The sequence below is a fragment of the Chelonoidis abingdonii genome, chromosome 2, assembly GCF_003597395.2.
Source record: "Chelonoidis abingdonii isolate Lonesome George chromosome 2, CheloAbing_2.0, whole genome shotgun sequence".
Classification (NCBI taxonomy): domain Eukaryota; kingdom Metazoa; phylum Chordata; order Testudines; family Testudinidae; genus Chelonoidis; species Chelonoidis abingdonii.
In genome coordinates this window covers 70,298,372-70,304,759 of record NC_133770.1, presented here as the reverse complement: position 1 = coordinate 70,304,759, position 6,388 = coordinate 70,298,372, and positions in this window count along the sequence as shown.

Genomic DNA, 6,388 nt, shown 5'->3' with positions numbered 1-6,388 from the left:
AACAGAAATGACTCTTTCCCCATTATCACCGTTAAAGTTGGTGACTCGCACTAGTTGAGACAATTTAACTAAAACAGTGGCTAAAAGTATACAATTAAAATAGGAACAAGTATTTTTCCTCCCAATTTCCCCTGCCTATAATGAACATTGCCAACGCTTCCCTGTTGGAGGGTTTATATCCCTAACCTCCTGCAAGATGCATCAGAATTAGGGACACCAGCCTGCTTTCTGCTCCGGGGCTCAGCTCCTCCCAGCCCACACAGGGCACATGGCCCTCTGCAAAGCACCTGCCCTGACTGCTTGCTCTCATGGAGCCTGACCCCAGCAACAGGGCACCTATTGGAGCAGACCCAACGCTGCCACACCCAATTCCAGAAGCTTCTGGCTGTGGAGTGCTAAATCTGTCTAGTAACAATGACCCAGACACAATTCACTCCTCTCCCCCTCCCCCATGGGTCTATTAGGCACCTGGGTTACCTCTCCATGAGGAAACTCCTCACAGACTTTCTCCTCAGAACTCCTTTTTCATCCAGGAGCCAGACCGTTTGGGCTAGACTAGGAATCTAACATTTCATGTCATTTAGACCCAGCTGTTTTTCTGCCACCACGTCAGGATCCGGAGGCCCTGCTTATTTGCTGACGAACAGGGAGTTAATTCCCCACATGCTGCCCGCATGGCTGCACAGGGTGTGGCCCTGAGGCAGAGCTGAGGGCTCAAGGCCCAGTCAGGCCTGGGGAGGTGAACAGGGCACTACCACAACAGCCATCTGCGTGCTGGGGGAGAGAACGCAGCGCTAGTTACCACCAGGCGGGATGCCACCACAAGGTGAGGTTCTTGAGTTTGATTTTGTTTCTCTTGTAACCAATATTCCCTACACCCCTCTGACTGAAACCTGGAGGAAGGAGCCTCCTGACGGACTCGCTTCACTCTTGAACCCGTTATTCCTCCTCAGTCCCTCCAGCTTAGTGCCCTGTTTGACAGAGCCGTTGCTGACCACACAGGGAAGTACTGGGTTACTTTCTAACAATGCATAGTGTCCCTTAATCGGGAAGAGTAACCCTACTGGCCGACTCTAACAGAGCCCTTGGTAACAGAGCAGTTTGCTCCTGGATCCGAGTGTTAGTTTCTGCTTCTTTGTCAGGAGTGAAAAGCTTTCACGAGCAAATTCCTTGCATCAGATTTCATACTTGGAAACAGAGCCATTTGCATTGTGCACAAAAGGAACTGTAATTTGTGAAAGTGCTGTAGCGCCAAGGAATTGCTAGAAAGGGAGACGGGAAGATGTAAATTAGCCTTGTTTGTCACGTTCTGCACATCCTGAGAGCTTTAACACTAACTAAAAATGAAAAGCAATTGCACTTGAAGTGTACCCTATGGTGTGTCATTAACTGTACTAGTATTAGTCACTTTAATGTGCCTGCCCTGAAGTTTGCTTTTTCTGTAATGTGAATTTTGCATTGACTCCAGTAAGAACCCATTCCTTGTACTCTGGCTTTTCCTTTTGGCTTTTAATTGCAAATCTTTACTCTTTATTACTTGTTGCACCTTGATGTCTCTTTCCAGATTGGGGTGTCCATCTCCTCCATTTTGTAGGCACTGTACAAACACCTAGCAAGCAATAATATTTGCCTTAAAGAGCTTAAAATTGAAGTGTAGTAATTATATGGCTGGAACAGTCAATTCAGTAATTAATGAATAAGAGCATTGTCAGAGATGATGTGTTGGAAAGACAAAGTCTTGCTGGCACAGGAATATAGTGATTGCCAGTGATTACAATGTATAATTGGTCAAACTGTCACCTATGAGGAAAATTTATTATGAATACAGTACGTGTTTAAAGAAAATGAGAGAATATTTTAGCATAAAACAATTTCTCTATCTTAAATCTTTAGTATTTCTTCATTATCTTTTGGATGTATTTTAAAGTTCAGCAGAAGTTTTCTTCTCCTTAACACTTCCCATCTTGCAATTTTATGACTTGATTTGATTTCTGCTCCTGCCACATAAACTGTGATTTACAAGAGTATCAGTAATTGACCTTTTTTGGTGTACAGCAACAAGAGATGTGCAGGCATGAGTAGCAGCAGCCTGACACAAATCAGTGAGTTACAACCCTGTAATGAAACATTCATTTGTTATCCCTGACTTCAGTAAGCCACAAACATAATCAGAATCACTGGTTACCAGGGAGGTTAGTTTTTTTGTTAAAGTAAACAAACACAAGTAGTAATCAGCGCAGTGGCACCATGCCCTGTTGTTACAGGGTATTTATACACGCTAAAAAGCAGAAAATGTGTAATTCCAGCTATTATCAACGATGTTGGTAAAATGTTAAGTGAAGAACTCTTGAGTGCAAACAACTATGGTACAAACCTCTCAGTCTGACCCAGTGCTGGTAAGAAATGGTTGTGGAGGCTGGAGGAGCATATGAGTTCAAATATACACACCAGGTCTCCCTCCCTGCTTCAAAATTCCTACATCCAGAACTAGCACTGCAGCAGCCTGTAGGATTTGGTGTAAGCAGATATCGTTTTAGAGCATTACAATTCTGACTGAACTGCAAACTTGCTGTCAGAGGCTATCCGTACCACTTTGTGTTATGAAGGGTTACTACACAGTAGTCATGGCAAGCTGTGACAGATCAGCCCTTCAGAGGCAGTGTGTGTTGCTTAGGTAAAGATGTGCTAAAGCCAGATGTTGCCACATGTCTGTTGTTGAATCTGTGAGCCTGAGCTCTCATAATCACTCCATTAACGCCTGCCTTCCTTTCCCTGCCTCCATGGATCTTGTAAACAGTTACCACTATACAACATTTTGTATTTAAAAAATTAGAAATCATGGTCATAGAAGGTGGAAACAGGCTATGTCACGTATACTGCAAATAGGCCCAGCCAAGTTTACTGTTGATGGACACTAGTGGTTTTTAAGATTATTATAAGACATTTATATTCTGGTATCACCCAAAAGCCTCAGTTGAGTTTGGGGTTTCATTGTACCCGCTTCTCTATAAATACACATAAGACGGTCTCTGCCTTGGAGGGTTTACAGTCTAAAAACAGACAACAGCAGCAAGGCTGGGAACAGATTTATGATGCAAAGGCAGGCAAATATGATGATGAGTGTTCGTTAGTTACATGCCTTATTGCTGGGGTATTTTTGTTTTTAAATAACAACTCTGTGAGTTCCAGTTATTCTGTTCATTTCACAGAGACCACTGCACAACCATCAATTGCTCATACCGTTCGGGTTTTCAGAATATGTCAGATGAGAGACTGGTCAATCCTCTTCTTTCATCCCAATTTCTCCATTGTATTTCTCAGTCCTATAGTTTCCCCTCCACCTCCTCAAAGCAGTAGCAGCCATCACACTGGATTAGGGATCTCCACCTAAGGAATTTGCAGAGCAGAATGTTTTCTGATAAGATGACTGTCAGGATTCCCGCCCTGCTCTGAACTTTAGGGTACAGACGTGGGGACCTGCATGAAGACCCCCTACGCTTATTTCTACCAGCTTAGGTTAAAAACTTCCCTATTCCTTGGATTAAGTAATGCTGCCACCACCAAGTGATTTAAACATTTAGAGAGGGCCACTTGGAGCCCTACCTTCCCCAAATATCCCCCCAAGTCCCTACACCCCTTTTCCTGGGGAGGCTTGAGAATAATATCCTCACAAAACGTAAACTCAGACCCAAACCCTTGGATCTTAAAATGATGAAAAATCAATCAGGTTCTTAAAAGAAGAATTTTAATTAAAGAAAAGGTAAAAATTACGTCCGTAAAATCAGGATGGTAAGTACTTTACAGAATAACAATAGACTCAAGAACATAGCGGATCTCCCCTGTAGGCAAAACCTCCCTCTAGATAAGGAAAATCACAAGCCAAAATAAAAGTAAGCTAACACATTCCCATATTATTACTCACTAATTCTAACTGAGTTGGATTGCTTGCCTTCTTGATCTGTCTCCGGCAAGCACACAGAATAGACAGACAAAACAAAGCCTTTTCCTCCTCCCCAGATTTGAAAGTATCTTGTCCCCTTATTGGTCCTTTTGGTCAGGTGCCAGCTAGGTTACCTAAGCTTCTTAACCCTTTACACATAAAAGGATTTTGTGCCTCTGGCCAGGAGGGATTTTATAGTATTGTACACAGAAAGGTGGTTACCTTTCCCTTTATATTTATGACAATGACACTTTAGCACAATACAATTCCAGATTTCTTGGGCCAGATCGTTTGCTTGCGTAAATCAGCATAATTTTATTGACCTCAGTGGAGAGACAGCCATTAATACTAGCCAAGGATTTGTTTCCTTATATCTCACCAGGAAACAGCCATTTTGTCTCAAATATCTCCTTGCCTGGCTGATGGAGGTGGTTATTACTAGCCTTGAAGTGGCAGCATAGCCCATTAAATCAATGTAACACAGTAGTTGTCCAGAAGCTATTCCCAAAGAACAGGCATGGAGGGGATCTCAGAACTTTTCTTTTAAAGCAACAAGAGCGTCTCTTTAAGGAGTTGTTAAGATGTGCTTATTTTAGAAAGACTGCCAGCTAATAGATGAAGCTAACATAGCATTTTGCACAGCAGTGGTGTTGCTGCAGCTGCAATTCGAGTAACCTTGAATTGGCCAGAGTCGGGACATTCACTTCCTGTCCCATGAGACTGGAAAAAGAAGCCCATAGATAGGAAACGAATTCAATCTGCTTACTCCACTTCTTCCCACTGCACCACAGACCAGCAATGCAATTTGCTAATGTGTCGCATTGAAAAACACTAGAACAGTAACAATAGTCCAGGAGTTGGTGGACACTGACCTCTCTCTCATGTGACAAGGGTGTAGCCTCTGCAACTCCAACTGTGGAGCCACAACTAGAGATCTGGTATTTTCCAAGCCAGCACTCCGATTGGATATACAACCTCTAACTGTCTCTTAGTTCTAAAAGATACAGGATGCTGGCAAGGGTTTTGCCTCGTGGAGGTTTTGCCTCGTGGAACCAGAAGGCTGTACTGAAAGTACATAAGAGAGTGTCTGTGTGAAAAGCTTCTTATGCTTCTGCTACATGCTGGTTTCCACAGATATGGGCAGTTAGGTTTAGCCATAGTTGCTAACTACCCTGAATCACTCAGAAAAACCCAAGTGTGACTGACTGAGACATTGTCCGTTTCTTAGAACTCAGCACCTAGTTTCAGGGAAAGTCTAAAAGAGTAGCAAACCACAGCTAGCACCACAACCTCAGTCATCAACTGAAGAGGTAGTGTGACAGTCTCAGATGATAAGTTAGTGACCTTGGATCCAATTCTGCTGTGAATGTTAAATTGGCTGACCAAAGAGGTAAAGTAACATTCCTATCCTGAGCCAGATGTGCACCTGGAGTAAATCTGCATAGCTCCTTTGACTTCACTGGAGGAATGCTGATTTACACCAGCTGAGCTGGCTCCCATTTCAGTCCCTCTCCCCTACTTTCTGTTTCCAGTGTGGTTTAGGCGTATTGTTAAGAATATTGTTACTCATTAAGGGTCAGATCCTGCTGCTGTTGAACATAATGGGAGTTTTACAACTGACGTCACAGTGAACAGTCACCAGGCCCTCATATAGATTAATGTTATTTAATGAGTATTAATGTATTTATTTTTCAATGGGGAGACTTTATATTTATTGTGTTTGGCCACTTTCTGGCAAAAACATCATAGCATTGTCCTTGGAACTGAACTCCAAGAGGCAGGTAATCCAAATCCTCTTCCCCTCAGCCTTTCCATAACCTGGGCACCGTTTTTTTTTTCCTTTATATTTTTACCAACATCCATAATCCCTTGCTGATCTATCCCTGGCTTCCAGATGTTGCTGTTCAGTACCACGTGTGACCAGAGGTCCATATCCCAGGCAGGAGGCAATAAAGAGAGTTAAAAAATTCTATTCTCCACTCTCTTCTGCTAAAGCCAGCCTTCCCTTTTACAGGCCTCATCTGCATCAGTGAAAGGAGCATGAGTGCCCACAATAGAGCCCTTTGGAAAGCTAAGTGTATCAAATCCCATTAATAAGTATCCTGTCCTGAAAGGGGACTCAACCCCCACCAGCTCTGCCCTACAGTATGAAGCTGACTAAAAACAGAATACAGCTGTACTCACCAAAGGAGTGTGACCTGCATCAACATTAAGACAGGATTTGTGGCTCATAGAGGGAGGCTTAGAGCAAGCTTTTTTAAAAAATGGGTTTTGATCAATAAACAAGGGTTTAAACAGGAAGCTGAACATATAATTAAAATGTTGGTATGCAGCCATGGTTATAGCACTATCGTTGATACTATGTTCACAGTTCTATTGGAATCCTTATTTTAGATACCTCCACGCTCTCTCACAAACTCTACCTTTGGGTCTGAATCAGTGAATTCT